Source organism: Halyomorpha halys, unplaced genomic scaffold, assembly GCF_000696795.3.
Source record: "Halyomorpha halys isolate HHAL.00 unplaced genomic scaffold, Hhal_1.1 Scaffold3.1, whole genome shotgun sequence".
NCBI classification, from domain to species: domain Eukaryota; kingdom Metazoa; phylum Arthropoda; class Insecta; order Hemiptera; family Pentatomidae; genus Halyomorpha; species Halyomorpha halys.
In genome coordinates this window covers 1,536,165-1,553,224 of record NW_027115249.1, presented here as the reverse complement: position 1 = coordinate 1,553,224, position 17,060 = coordinate 1,536,165, and the positions used below count along the sequence as shown (strand labels likewise).

General features: G+C 30.8%; 1 protein-coding gene across 2 annotated transcripts in view; it reads left to right on the top strand.

Annotated features, from left to right (window-relative positions):
* Trpgamma (Transient receptor potential cation channel gamma) overlaps window positions 1-17,060 on the top strand; it is a 980,713-nt gene that overhangs the window by 282,019 nt on the left and 681,634 nt on the right. For both annotated transcript variants that reach the window (XM_067052323.1, XM_067052322.1), the window contains exon 2: window positions 3,188-3,218. The gene's annotated coding sequence lies outside the window, so the exon portion shown is untranslated. The remainder of the gene's footprint in view (window positions 1-3,187; window positions 3,219-17,060) is intronic.

Below are 17,060 nucleotides of genomic sequence, written 5' to 3'. Positions count from 1 at the left end.
AACTCCTACGTTTCAGCCATTTCGGCCATTATCAAGGATATCTATTGATAAAATGACGGATATAGTTGTATTAGATGGTATAAATTGAATAAAATTAGGATAAATAAATTAGTGGATACAAGAAAGTCGATAGAGCTAGATATATTACGACTAAGGCAGAATAGCCTCCAACTTCACAATGGCAATATTTGCTGTGATATTATGAATAAGATATGACCGGAATGGTCGAAACGTAGGAGTTCTAAGAAAACAAAGATGTTGAGACTCGTGGATATTTTTTATGATAATAATTTTGTATTTAATTCACATGTATGGGTTTTTCATAAATACAATTCTTCAGATGTATTTAAGTTTTAACTTTCAATTTCATTATATAAAATAAATTTAATATAGAAAAAAATGGTAAATACGAAGGTAAGAAAAACCTTAAAAATTAGGCTTCTTGCTAACATACACAATAAAAGATATTTTATAAATTAAAAGCAAACATTCTAAATATGCAGTCAAATAATCAAATTATTTTATGTAATTGTTTTCGAATAATATCAATAATATTTTAATAAATAACTCAAATACTATCCAATTATAGTCTCAAAACTTTATTTCTTTTATTCGTCCAACGTTTCGGCCAATCCGGCCATCTTCAAGAACATCTCAATACCACTTTGCAAACATATAATTTAAAACACTCTAAAACTTCATTCAGGCTATTCTGCCCAGGTCAAAACATTTATATCTAATTAGTTAATTACCCATTAAAAACACAGTCAAAAATTATTTCTCTGCAAACACTATTAATAAACATTTATCACAACCTTAGGTTGGTAGGTTGGCCGAAACGTTGGACGAATAAAATAAATAAAGTTTTGAGACTATAATTGGATAGTATTTGAGTTATTTATTAAAGAATTACCAGTCTCAAGAAAATATTAAGATTATAAATCAATAATATGTGTGGTTGATGAAACATATTGGATATAATTACTACTAGTATAACTAATTATATATACTAAACTAAGTATTTGCTTCATATTGCTAAGTCTATTCACGTACACCGCGTAAGGAATTCTTCGAGCCTGGAATTTAGTCTAATGGAATCCAGAGGGAGTAACTCACCCGTGAAATTGATTCCTTACCTCCACCATTTTGTTTAAATAGTTCCAACCGAAAATATGATTTGCACAAGACCAATATTATCTATTACTTACCTGCCAGCTTAGATAAGTTCGGTGATGACTTTAATTTTAACTTTTTAGAGGCCCTCATAATTTATAGAATAATTTTCTGAACATACTCACTTTATTATGGCTCAAACTGTCTTGTTACTCCGGGAAAATGACATTTTTCGATCAAGAGACATTTTGAAAGGATCTTGAAGTCATAAAACATTATGAAGGAGTCCTACTAAAGGATTTTTGAAACAAAATGTCTCAAGAAGGATGCGTATATTTTTTATACTTATTTATTACAATTAAAGTCTTGCTTGTTTATTCAATCTCCTCCAAGTTATTACAACTATACCTATTCATTCATTTTTTAACTAATTCTATTTTTTTTTTAATCCAATTTTAATATATTCCAATGCAATAAGTTATGAGTCTATTAATTGAAATAATATCAATACAGACCAAAAATAGCACATCTCACGGCAAGAGTATTAAGAAAGATCACTGAAATTAATATGGTACTTGACTGAAGAGTGCGGGCTGTATGTTATTCCTAAAAAAAATCCAATAAATTGCGTAATTCATGCGAATGAAAATTAAAACTAAAATTAAAAATTAAAACATGTATACTATCTTTAAACAACGACCCAACTAATGCATCACAAACAATACAGGCACACATAACATCTATTGAAGAATGATGTCAAAACTGGAGAACCAAAATAAATCCTGACAAATCCCACCAGATCACCTTTACTCTCCGTCGTAAACCTCTGCCCTCCTGTCCTACAGTACCCTTTCTAAATACACCACTAACGCCTGTTGAACAGATTCGATACTTAGGACTCCATCTTGACAAGAGACTTACTTGGAATCCACACACAAGACTGAAACGACAAGAAACTGCTCGTAGATTCCGATTGCTACAACACTTACTTGACAAACGCTCTAAACTTCCCATTCACTACAAAAAATTAGTATACACTACGATAATCAGACTAATTTGGACATATGAAATTGATCTCTGGGACTCCACCAAACCATCAAATGCTTCCCGCATCCAATCGTTACAATGATTTGACCCAAACCAGATATGCGTCTTTTCATTCCAAACTCCTTAACCATCCTAACCCATTAATTTTTAATCTTTCATCTTTAACAATCCCTGATAATCCTCCGAGGCATCTGAAAAGAATATAGCCACGGGACCTTCTAATTTAAATTAATGCTTGAAGTACCACCAATGGGTGGTTCCTTCCTAAGATCTATAAGTGTGTATGAAACATACAACATATTTACTTATTGTATTATTTTGTACAATTGTAAATTACATTAAATAAATAAAAAAAAATTAACAGTTGTTACTATTACAGATCGTAGTATTAGCACAGGCCATAGGCTGTCTCAAAAAAATGTCCCATTAATTATTCAAAATTCATTCAAATTAAAATGCAGAAAAATGTCTAAAAATAAGGATAAGACATATCTTCAAAGATATAAGATGAAGTTAAAAGTTTTCATTTTTAGGGACCCCCATTCCTTGTCATTTTTGATATACGGGGGGTTATCTAGAGGTAACCAACCTATTCTAACCAAGGTGGGGGATCAAGCTTTCATAACGTGAGACCACCACAGAAATAAGTCAATATCCCAGGCTAGATTCGAACCGGCAGCGCCAACAAGGTTCCCAGGTGATCAATCACGTAATCTACGGAAGGCCCTTCATTTCGTGGGAGCACTACAGAATTAAAAGTTAATTATATTTATTTTTCATTAAGGTAATCAAAAACTGAACTGAAATAGCTGATTTCTTTCTCCTCTTGGGCTCTTGTACTTCTAGTTTCTAACCTTGTTCCTTCTTATATTTCTGATAATCCTCTAAGGCACCTGTAAAGAAGATGGTCTTTGAAGTGCTATTAAAGGATTCTTCAAAAATCTTCATGTCATGTCTTTCTGTTTTTTTCTTTTAATACAGTTGTAAATTTCTAAAAGTTTTAATAATTTTTTATTTCATGTTTCAGTTCACAGAATGGGTAGATGGAGATGATGATGGTGAGTACAATTTTATTTAATTAGCTATGCATGAGATCATCAGCTATTATCTATTTTTGAAATGCTGTTGCCCCTAGTAACGGTAACTATAGCAACACTAGTGTTATCCTCTTGCGCAAGATTTAACTTCCATCATGGTTTCGGAAATACAACTTGTTTATTAGCTCGTATCAATTCTGTTTGCTTTGATAATTCAATTCCACGAAAGTTTGTTTGCTTTATCGGCGTCCATTTTATTTCATGTTTGTAGTATCTTGCGTTTGTTTTTGATCATAGCAGAGTCTGTCAGCAGAAATACATTCAGAAATACGCTCCGCTATTTATAAACATTTCTTAATATCTAGGGTAAACAAAAAAGAAAAAAAATTCTCACGATTTCCGTTTTTAAATATAGTACAGTAAATAACAGAAAACAGTGTAAGCTTTGAACGTTAGAATCTTACTTTCGGTTCAAAAACGAATTATTCCAAATAATGCAAATATAGTATATCATTTTTAATATTAATATTACAAAATTCCTACATTATATAGTGCTCTCTAATGATAACTCGATAAAGAGAAGTGCGTAATGAACTTTTAGGTTTATAGTCTTTATCAACTATAATATTTATTTATTTAAGTGTTTCGACCACTAGGGCCATTTACACTGAATTTGCAAAGTTTGTAGATTACAATTGACATATTCACAAAGTTAGAAAGTGATAAAGTTACATATAATTACAAAGTGGGGAAGTTACAAATTAACAATGACAATTACAAGTTTCATATTTACAATTAAAATTACATATTTACAATTACAATTTACATTTTACAAAGTTGCAATTAGATTTGACGTTGTTAGTAAATTACTATATTAAATTTTGCATCCACTTATCTATACTGGACATTCAGACTATATGCAATCGTAAATATTAAAGATTTAAATTTTTGTTATTGTTGTGGGATTTTCTCTCAACATCTCCTGTAAATCTGAAGAGAATCGGTGTGGTTCTTGAGCAATACATTCAGTGAGAATATGCCTAACGGTGAGATCGTTTCCACAGTAGCGACACATCGGTGCATTTTCTTTTTTCATGAGATGACCGTGGGTGAGTCGAGTTAAACTATAATATATATTACTAACTATAACTATAATAGTTTGTATGCTGTTCTTCAAGAGTCCAAATCAGAAGAATTTTCACAGGTCTTCTATTGTAAATGAAGCTTCGATGTCGAATATGCCCAAAATAAAGATACTAAATGATCTTTACTTTAAAATATTAACTTAATAACAACTATATTATTATGAATGACAAATTTTAATTTTTTAATTCTTTATTAAAGTCGACGTTTTGAGCTAAAATAGTTCATCTCTCAACCTGCAATAATATTTAAATTTCAAAATTAAAAAACGAACCATATAATTAGTTTTAAGTAATACCACATATATAAACGATATTGTAATCCACATAGCGTGTATGTTTTCCGGGTAAAAAACAAAAACAAGTTATTATATATAATGTTAGTTAAAATTAATTTACGTTTACCGATATTTTATATAATGATGAAAGGAATATGGTCCGGGTGCGGTCAAGAAAAACTCAAATAGTAGAAATATACTAATTTAATGAGCCAACGTTTCGCCCCACGTTGCAGGGCTTCTTCAGGGCTATTTTGACGGCAGTCAAAACTAAAAAAAAAATTCCGATATTTTATATAGTTTGGGCCGTTGAAATCGAAAGTGGTTTATGTTCTTATTGTAATTATTCTTTATAGAAAATTAATTATTTAATTGAGTACTGAGTCCTTTAACATCAAATGTTTTAAATAGTTTGATATTATAGTGACTTATACTAATCTTACATCTACTAATCTTTTGTTACGCTCGATTGCATCTCAACCTCTAGATTTGACTTACACCACTATTGAACGAAACGGTTCATTTAATTTAGATTTAATTAGATCCAGTCAATGAAACTTTTGCAAACGGAATCCAGCTTCTCAAGGAATTTCTGAAACTATAAATAAAAATAGTAATTAAAAAAATTGAAAAATAATGAAAAGAAAGGAAATTCTGTAAAAGAATCAAACCATTGCACAAAGAAACAAATATATATATAATTATCAATATCATAAATGAAGTAAATAAAATTAATAAATAATAAAGTATAGGATTAGCAATGTTAGTGAAATAAAATAAGACAAATAGAATTTTATAAAAATGAAACAAAAGAGAAAATACACGAAATTTATTATTACAAACTATATAAATCACTTAAAGTCTTCTTTAATAAAACAAAAAAAAATGGATGAATAATAATAAATGATGACACTTATGAGAAAATCACAGCCATGAGTAGACTGTGTGATGTGTCCTACGACAGTAGCTACTGCCTATTTAGTGACCTCAAAGCCTATACACAAAAATTAGAGAAGATTGGTATATACAAATGATTGGTATATATTACAACGATTGGTATGTACAAACATTTAAAAAATAAAAAAAAGTTTAATCTTAAATATAAATAAAATGTGTTATAGATAGTTGACCGTAGATTAATGATTGGAGAAGTTTGTCGGGGGGTGCGGTCAGCAAAGAACAACATAAATAAACAAAAAATATTTATTTATTTTATCCCAACGTTTCGACCTGACTTTCAGGTCTTCATCAGGGCTATAACAACACCATTTAGAGAAACATAAAATTGAAACGGAATAGTATACAAACAAATTTGGAATTATACAAAATATTGCATTGAATCATAAATGATAAAAAATTTATAACTGATAATTGAATAGTAAAAAAATTGATTGATAATCGTGGAATTAGATGGTAGTAGATTGAAAACAGTGAAAGATGAAATATAATCTCACGTAGGTAAGAAGATATGTATAATATAAGATATACAAGTAGACAGAAAATGAATAAATGTTTTTACTATTAAATTATCAGTTATCAATTTTTTATCATTTATGATTCAATTCAATATTTTGTATAGTTCCAAATTTGTTTGTATACTATTTCTTTTCAATTTTATGTTTCTCTAAATGTTGTTGTTAACTCTTTTGTTCTATAGCCCTGATGAAGACCTGAAACTCAGGTCGAAACATAGAATAAATAAATATTATTTTGTTTATTTACGTTATTCTTTGCTGACCGCATTCCCCCGACAAACTTTTACAATAAATGAAATGTGTATGTGCACAAATGGAAACTAAAATGAAAGATGTATGAAAATTAAAAATCGATATAAACTAAATAACAATTGAAATTTGTATAATATACTCGATATGAGAGATAGCTGTTGCTGAATATCGATAAGGCATATAATCGATTGGGAAGTCAACTCTGCTCACTAAAGGCCAGACATTAGTAGACAATATAAACACCCCCCCCCCCGTTCTATTTTTGGCTACACGTTGACGGAAAATCATTGACTCAACTCAAGCCCGGAGGCCTCACTATAACAGTTATGGAAATTACTGTGCGCTATTTGATTTCATAACATATTAACATACTAAAAGCAGCAACTTATCTATACGGTATTATCTTGCTAGTGATTATATAACTGTAAGTAGCGAGACATAGCAGACTCTCGTTAATGTGAACTAATTAAAACCAATGGGGTTAGTTCACTTCATCAATAAAAAATCAATTTATCAACAATACGATTTCGCACTGAAGATTAATTTAATGAAAAAGTTAATAATAGCTACTAATAAAGAAATTAAGGAATTAATTATATTTGTTACTGCTTATTTTCTAAGTTACGGTTATATTTGTGATTTTATAATTTTTTTTTTTATTTTTTGATGAGAATAATAACAATCTTAATAAACGAATATGAATTATGTTTTTTTCAAGAATTCAACAGTTTCATAAGTGACAACGAAGCAGTAATGTAATCGGGAAAGATTGGATGGTCTCAGCTTTTCCAGTTTAAAACTTGTTCTATTTTTATACTTCATTTATTCATAAAATTCTTTAATGTTTATATTTATCAATTATTTATTATTTCTAACAATGTTATTTATTTTAAATTAACGAAATTAAAGATACCTAGTTTAGAGGAAGATTAACAAAAAAAAACACATTTTATTCCTGTGAAACTATTTCAACGAAGATAAGATCTATTTAATATTACAGAACATTCAATTGAACGTTTAATTACTGAGTAAATCAAAATTATTATTAATTATATATGTTTTATTCAAAATTGTTTTTTATTTTTCGTACATCCTGACGAAATAAGTTATTGAATACATAGAGGAGTTTTTATATCAAAACTGTGTTAATAATTTAGGTCTTTATTCTTTTTTTTATATAACACATTTCTTGAGCAACATTTTTTTTTAATGTGTTTATTGAAATTTAGAACTATATATTATATAATACATTCCGTAAATTTGATCTTTGTTAAATTTAGTGTTACAGGGGTGTAGAGCAACTATCCACTGGCATTTTACATTAGCAGGTCTCGTGGCAATTTTCTTTCAGGCGCCTCGGAGGATTGTAAGGAATGGAAGAGGATGCTAGGTTAGGGGGTTTGAGAGTTTTTAATGGAAGGAGTGGTATCTGGCTCGGGCTAGGTCGGTTACATAGGGAACATTAAGTTCTTTATGTATGATTTTATTTGTGACAAAGTAAAGTGCATTGAGGATTTTACGAAGGATTTTGGATTGTAAGGATTGAATACGAGAGGAATTCGAAGGTTTAGTGGAGCTCCAAAGCTCAACTCCATATGTTCAGATAAGTTTTATAATTGTCATGTATATCAATATTTTGTAATGAATTGGAAGTTTGGACCGTTTGTGCTGTAATAGTCGGAATCTGCGTGCAGTTTCCTGTCTTTTCAGTCTTGTGTGAGGATTCCAGGTTAATCGTTTGTCCAAATGTAGTCCAAGCTAGCGGATCTGTTCGACAGGTGGTAAGAGTAACATTATTAAATGAAACTGTAGGGCAGTCAGTGGGTTTACGACGAAAGGGTTCAAACATATTGGCAGAATCGTTTGGGATATACATTATCATTAGTTTAGCATGTTAAAGTGTGTGAAAATTTATAGCATGTGAAAACGATATAACATTTAACATGGTTGAGAATCTGTTAATAGATCCGTTAATTTGAGAATGACGTCACGCAACAAACCAGCTGTGCTCATATTTTGTCTGTTGTGTGTTTTGATAGGTTAGTTGCTCGTGTTTGGTTTGTGTTTTTTTGTCACGGACGTTTTAAAACTCTAATAAAGTAATTGATGAAATAATTATAAAGTAATGGAAAAAACTAGGAAAGGAAACGAGAAACAAGTGAGATGGAGGAAAGATAATGTTACGAATCTGTTGAAGATTTTATTATCTCATTAAAATTACAAGGTTACAAAACAAGTTTCCCAAAAATTCATAACATATAACAATACAATATAATATAATAACAATTATAATATAACATAACAATTATAAATATCCCTATTGTTGGATTAATGACCACTTATTTACAAAATGTTTATGTAATTTTAAGGTTATATATTATATTTATTTATATACTTATATTCGGAAGAGCTTATTACATAAATATATGTTACTGAGACCTTTAGCCTTGTACAAATATTGGATATGGTTGAAGAGACAACCATAGAGGACTACTAAAGAGACTACCATACAGCCAGGGGTTCTGTCTCCTCCTTCCATAATCTCTGGCTCGGTTGAGCTAATTCAGAGTCCTCTTAGAATAATAGAGATATTGTCTTTGTAAATGTAAGCGAATCCAAGCTAGGTAAACCGTCCTGTTAGGAGAATAATAAACTTCACTTCTCTACTTATTTCTCTATCTTCTTATATCTCAAAACCCTACATACAGTGCCATGAATTACTTCCATAAAAAAATAACCCTAAAATTTAAAACTCTGGAACAGTGTCCGCATCACATACGTTCCCAAATTTTATGCTGATTGGTGGACTCGTATTTTTCATATTATCTCTATAGTGATTTTTTACCAACTTGTAAACTTTTCAAAACTTTGCAAAGTTTACATAGACGATCCAATATACCAAAAACAAAAACTGTAACTTATTCAGGACTTACATATGACAGAAGGTTGACATGGGGGCCCATACGTCAAGACAAACCGCTAAATTTTCGACAGAGGCAATTATATTCTATACTACACAGACGTTCTAAATTATCCCTCAGATAGAAATCTAGCGTATACAGTTATTTATTAAAATCCATATGGACTTATGTCTGCCAAGTTTATCGACCGACTAAAAAGATAAAGATTAAAAAAATGCAAATTTTCAAGACTTGCAACGAACCCTCCACTCTACGTTTCAAACGAGACAACTCACACCGACCTACGCATTCCAACTGTGACGAACCACACTCTTATTACGATACGAACAGTTACACGATAAATTACATAGATATTTTAATAACTTTTTACGGAATATTGTGAAAAATGACATCCCTGACACATTAACTCATTATTTTACAGATGCAAAAAAATTATAGCGATAAAAAAAAAAAAAAAAATCCAAGGCAAGGGAAGGCTAAAATTTCGAACAAAATTTTTTTTTAATATAAATTAGGACGAAAATGGTCCAGGTGTGGTCAAAACAGAACACAAAATAGTTAAAACTATTTATTTGCTGACGTTTCGCTCCATTTTGTTGAGTTTCATAACGGTTAAAAAAGATACAAAAACAACAGATATGCATAAGATGCTCAAATATACAATAAAAATAATAAAAAATATATATATAAAATTTTAGGTTAAAAATGAACAGGAGATGTAATAACACGTAAAAATAGAAAATCAGATATGAAAAAACAAAATTTTAATTTAAAATTATTTATTAATGAATATTACAATCTGCTACATCATTGCTGGGCAATAGGTAATAGTGATAACTGATTACATTCCTACCAAAAAAAAATAACAGAAGAATAACAATAAATAAATAAATGGAAAGATACAAATATATGGAAAATAAATAAAATCTCTCTAAATGAAAAATAAAAATCATAGAAAATAAAGAAAATCTTTCTCTAAATAGAAAACAAAATTAAACACACTAAAAGAAGGAAAATAAAGAAGTAATTTGTTCCAAGGCAAGGGAAGGCGAAAATTTCGAACAAATTTTTTTTATTGTATAAATTAATTAATTAAGAATAATTAATTAAGAAGTAATTTGTTCCAAGGCAAGGGAAGGCGAAAATTTCGAACATATTTTTTTATTGTATAAATTAGGACGAATATGGTCCAGGTGTGGTCAGAACAGAACACAAAATAGTTAAAACTATTTATTTGCTGCCGTTTTGTTCCATTTTGTTGAGTTTCATAACGGTTAAAAAAGATACAAAAACAACAGATATGCATAAGATGCTCAAATATACAATAAAAATAATTAAAAAGATATATATAAAATTTTAGGTTAAAAATGAACAGGAGATGTAATAACACGTAAAAATAGAAAATCAGATATGAGAAAACAAAATTTTAATTTAGAATTATTTATTGATGAATATCTGCTACATCATTGTTAGGCAATAGGTAATAGTGATAACTGATTACATTCATACTAAAATAAAATAACAGAAGAATAACAATAAATAAATAAATGGAAAGATAAAAATATATGGAAAGTAAATAAAATCTCTCTCTAAATGAAAAGAAAAAAAAATTCATAGAAAATAAAGAAAATCTCTCTCTGAATAGAAAATAAAATTAAAAACACTAAAAGAAGGAAAGTAAAGAAGTAATTTGAGATTAAATAAAGGTCGAGAAATAAAATAAAATTAATAATAATAATAAATAAATAATATTTTATATTTATAATACTTATTTTTCATTATTATTGATTTTTAATCATGAGAGATAGTTGACTGTGGATAACTTATACGAGGAGAAGATAGTAGAATTATAGACAAGAAAAGACGAAAATATCAAGAAAAAAAATCTTTATATTACCATAAATATTCTGAATTTTCTTTTTTTAGGAAGTTGATTATTTTAATTTTTGAAATTGTTGAGGTGGAGAAAACTTCCAATTAGAATATAAACTTCATGAAGAGAAGATAGTTGGAGGTGCGTTCAAAATAAAACACAGATAAGTTGAAGTAACTTATTTAAGCGTGCCAACGTTTCGGCCAGAATTTCTAGTCTTTATCAGGGCTAAGAATTTCTTGAATGCTTGAATTGAAGGCTAAAAATTCTGGCCGAAACGTTGGCATGCTTAAATAAGTTACTTCAACTTATTTGTGTTTTATATTCACCGTACCCCCTACCATCTTCTCCTTGTATATTATTAATTTTATTTTTAGATTATATTTTATTATTAATAAGCATTGTAAAGAAATTGATTAAATTTACTTATTTCCATCTGAAATGACAAGTTTTAATTAAGTTGTGAAGTTAAAAAAAATATATTGCGTATATCCAAGTAATATAAATTGTTAAAACTAGACAAATTAATAAAAAAAAAAGAAGAAAATCAGCTGCATAATGTGTTTATAATTGTATAATAAGTTTTTGAAGAATAGCCATAGCAATGTATTCATGGCTGCAAAATGCATCTTTGAAGAGAGATCACATTTTGCAGTAGCCCTGCGAGGACCATTTGTTACAGCGATAGAGACTACGTGCCCTCCCTCGGGGAACAGATATATCTGCATCTTTCTCAGTTCACGAAGGTCCTACATCATGTAGCTCCCCTCTGTGTCTGCTCTTGTGTTCTACATGGCAGGGCACGTGTAGTCTACATGCTCCACAGTGGTCTAGCGGCACTTAAATTAGCCTTAACTATAAATTTATTTGTTTATTGATATTTACAACTGTATAAAAAATACAACTAGCAAATTTGATTATAATGACATAATGATAATGATATAATACAGCATGTAGAGAAACTACCCAGTAGTACAACTCTAAAAACATTTTACAATATAAGGTCACGAGGCCATCTTATCTTCTTTTCAGGCGCCTCGGAGGATTGCCAGGAATGGAAGAGGAAACTAGGTTAGAAACTAGTGGGTTTGGGTGGTTAGAGAGTTTAAAATGGAAGGAATGATATCGGGTTCGGACTAGATCGGTTACATAAGGAACATTTAGGTCTTTAAGGATGGTTTTATTAGTAACAAAATAGGAAAATTTGGGATTTTGGATGGTAAGGATTGGATACGAGAGGAATTCGAAGGTTTAGTAAAGCCCCAAAGCTCAACTCCGTATGTCCAGATGGGCCTTATTATTGTCATGTAGATCAGTCTTTTGTAATGAGTTGGAAGTTTAGACCGTTTTTCTAGTAAGTGCTGTAATAGTCGGAATCTACGTACAGTTTTCTGTCTTTTCAGTCTTGTGTGAGGATTCCAGGTTAGTCGTTTGTCAAGATGTAGTCCAAGATAACGAATCTGTTCTACAGGGGTAAGAGCCACATTATTAAAGTATACTGTAGGGCAGTCGGCAGGTTTACGACGAAGAGTAAATGTGATTTGTTGGGATTTATTTTTATCCTTCAATTTCGACACCATTCTTCGAGGATTATGATATGGGACTGGAGAGTTTGGGATGCAATCAAAGGGCTATTAGTAACTGTAAGCACTCATGTGTCTTCAGCAAACGTGGTAAGGATAGTGTTAGGAGTTGTTGGGATGTCAGCTGTATAAACGATGTAGAGGATGGGACCGAGGATACTATCTTGAGGAACACCAGCGGATTGAAAATAGAGGGATGAATAGGAACCATTGTGGTTTACTTGGAATAATCTATTAGGAAGAGTAAATGTACTATAACAAAATCAGATATAGTTGAAACTACTAGCTAAAGTTGCCATGGATACTGACCTTATTCATGAATGAATTATTGATGAATAAATATCGTATCCATGTTTATTTTAGCTATTAATTTCAACAATAGCTAATTTTTGCCTATTTCTGTATAACATTGAATAATATATACAATATGTAACATGATAGCAACTATAAAGAATACAAAAAATAAAACAGCATTAAAACTAAAGAGCAACTAAATATCATACAAACTACTACTACTACAAAGATAAATAAACATAGAATAATAAAAATATAACAAAAATACATTTTGTAAATTTATTTTTTCTAACATCATAAAACTTTCAACTCCTACGTCATGAACTATTTTATTACATTAAACTATCATTTGTGTGAGTGATAATAGACATTTTACATAAAATAGATCCTGAGATATAGATTTCCCAAAATAAATTCCATAACTACTGATTTTTTTGTTATTTTGTTATAAAATGTTGCTTTTTTAAAAAAATATATCTCGAGAACTATTGAACGTAAACTATTAGAATCCATATTTCAGCAAATTTACTCTACTTTAAATGATTTTCTATTAGGTTTTCAGTTTTCTTGGTAGTTTTAAAGATAACAAGAATTTTTAAGAAAAATTAATTTTTTTTTTTTAACGTTTTGAAACAGCAGCCATTTTTATTCGCCCTCACTCTACTTGGCCGACTCATTAATTTTGACCAGTCACCTTAGCGACTCAAAAATTGAGATGTAACACCTGATTTTTTTCCAGTGGGTTCTATGCTGTCAAGAGAAACTTTCTCGACGAAACATACACTATGCAGACCCGCGACACAAGACTGCTATAAGAGTTAGGTCGCATGATGCGCCGTATTGTGGCTGTAAAGTAAAATGTCAATAACTCCTGAAAAACGTTTATTTAAGCTGAAATTATGGAAAAGGCAGTATATTTGGATATATTATAGAGTAAATTTCTACCAACATTATGAACAATAAATTTTAAGGTTCTCTTTTTTAAAAATATTACAACTTTTCAATTAATTATCCTAAATGAGAACACCTTTAATTGTATCTTTCTTAAAGGTAGTGGAAATAAGCTTAAGACCTTATGACCTTGTCATAAACATATCTCATATATAATCTATATGTGGTATAAAACATATGGTCTTAAAAAATAAATTGTCATACTATGGCATTTCAACTCACTTTTGATCTTTACGGTCCCATATTTCCTAGTGTTGTTTGTGGTTTTAAACATATGAAGCTCCGAAAAAGAAAATTATTTTTTTAACGTTTTGAAACATTAGCCATTCCTTATTCCATCTTAGTATAATTGGCAGACTCTATTTTGACTCAAATTTTCTTAAAATTTGGCGCAGTTTTTTTATCGATATAGCCTTCGACATTTCAACTAGTTTTTGAATTGCATTCATGGACGTATGCAGGATTTCTTCTTGGGGGAGCAGGATTCAGCCCATTACAAACACACATACGTACATACATATACATACATACATACATATATGCATGGGGGTAGGCAAGATTTCGCCAAGGGGGAAGCCTCTGTCCATTACACACACGTACATATATCTCAAATAAGTTCACTATTTTCTTTCTTTCTTTTTTTTTTCTTAGGTCCAAAAATCGCAGCGGCTTCTTCTACTACATTGCTGTCGAGGTCTCAAAAACAGGCTAAAGAACATAGAAAGAAAAGTGCTGAAATTTCTGTTGGAACTTCATTAATTAAGCTATAAACATAGGTTATGTCATTTTACATTATACTATGAAATGAAATGAAAAAATAATTTTACTCTGGGACATATGTCCCCTAAGAATAAATATATGTTTCATACATTAAGGTTTTTTCCTGGCAAGCATTTACAAGTTCAGTAAGTAAAATAAAATTACATTGAAATATTGGCTTAACTACTGTTTATATTGTTAATCAACATATGGCTATTTATTTGATTACAATGATGCGGAGATTTGGTTATACAATAAGTGGAGGAATAGGTGTTGTTTAAACGGAAGAATGGACGAGGACTGGCGAATGGAGATGAGAAGACAATTCCAGAAGTACGTATGACGAAGGATTTGCTAAAGAAGGTGGTTCTATAGGAGGGTTCTATAGGTTGGGATCTGGTGTTTAATGAGTGGATGGATGAACGAAGAGTGAGCAGATCAAGGATATAGGTAGGTTTTTTTTTTTTAAGAACTTGGAATAGGAAAACACCAAGGAGGTATTGCCTTCGGGAGGTTGGATAGAGCCACTTCAACTCGGTATACCAGCGGGAGACTTGAGAGCACCTTGGGAATCCAAAGATAAATCTTACGAAGCAATTCATGAGTCTCTTCAGTCTCAACTCTAGTCCTGCAGATAGCCCTCCATTGACCAAGGAACCGTAGTCGAAGTGGGGGAAGACGAGACAGGATGATAGGAGCGGGTGATCTGAGGAATGGAATTACGAAATCTTAGGAATTGTTTGAGTACAGTTACGGATTTGCGTGTGATTTGGGAAATGCGATTATTCCAGAAGAGGTGTTGGTCGAAGGTGACACCAAGATTTTTTGTTGTAGGATATAAGTGAATCGGTTGGTTATGGTTGGTCTTGTGGAAGAGTAGAGGACAGTAAGGGAAGGAATGAAGGAGGCGCTTGGAACCAATAAGAATGGCCTTGGTTATTATGTACCAATTTATATATAGCTAACTACTATATATGCAACACTTTATAGCTCGCAAAACTCACGTTCTCCAATTTAATAAATCTAAAAGTTAACACGTAAAACCTCTAATTTCAATTTAAAAAATTTATAGTTTATACCATAATTTCTTTTTTAAATGTGATTTTAATGTGAATTACATTTCCAAAATTAAAAAAAAAGTAATTGATTTAAATTGGAGGATTATAATGTTTAATATAATGTTTGCTGAAGTGGAGTATAGGACTTAGGAGTTAGAACCTGCATAGAATACTGTCTATGGAAGTGATAAATCAGTTCAATGATTTTAATAGAATTTCAGTTCATTCTTTCTTTTTTTTTTTTTTTATTAATTTATTGAAAGTTACAACTATATTTACATAAAAATAAATCTTTTAAAATTAATGTTAGATTACAATTGGTATCACTCTGATAATATTTCTACTATAGAAGGTCTTGAGGCCATCTTCTTATCAGGCATCTCGGATGATTCCCAGGAATAGAAGAGGAAGCAAGGTTTGAAAAAATAAGGATTGGAGAGGAATTTGAAGATTTCGTGGAGCCCCAAAGCTCAAATCCTTACTCCTAGCTGAGGCCTTATTACAGTCATGTAGATCAGTCTTTTGTAATGGATTGGAAATTCGGACAGTTAGTGTGATAATTTTTACTTTTTATTTTTAATTTTTATATTTTCAGCTGCACTTATTTGATTTTCATTCCGTTTTATGTGGCCTTGAAGAAGGTTTTATTGTGGGGCTGTTTAATGTCATTTTCTATTTTATTATGCTAATCTTTATTGCTACCGAGCCCACATCCTGCATGAACATCACAAGTATTTTTATGTGGTAAACTATTAAAATGTATATAAACCGTTGGCAATAAAATCCCTTGGCCCCCCTCCTCTCCCCCCTCAAGATTTATTTCCTCCAGAGTGGCTGTGATGGGGCCCCTGAGATTGCCGCTGGGCCAAAGCCAGCCCTTCCTAATGAATACTCGGATTTCTTCACCTGTCGGGGCCCCCGGGTTCGTTAGGGACCGCCTGCGGTACCGCTTGGGAATTGGTCTTGAGGGGAAGGATTTGGCGATATTAAGCTTTATCTGTCTCTGGGCTGCCATTGCATTAGGATTAATTTATACAATTTTATTTTCCACACAGAGCTAGTGTTCAGGCATTTAGTGTACATTTTTTATAAATATATACCAATTTAATTCCGACCTTAATTTCCTCTCTTTATTAACCAATTATTTCATCCTATCGTCCTTTAACCATGCAACATTAAATTTATACAAATGTATTTCAACTATTTCAACAGTGTAAGTTGAAGTACATTCTCTCTCTCTCTCTCTCTCTCTCTCTCTCTCTCTCTCTCTCTCTCTC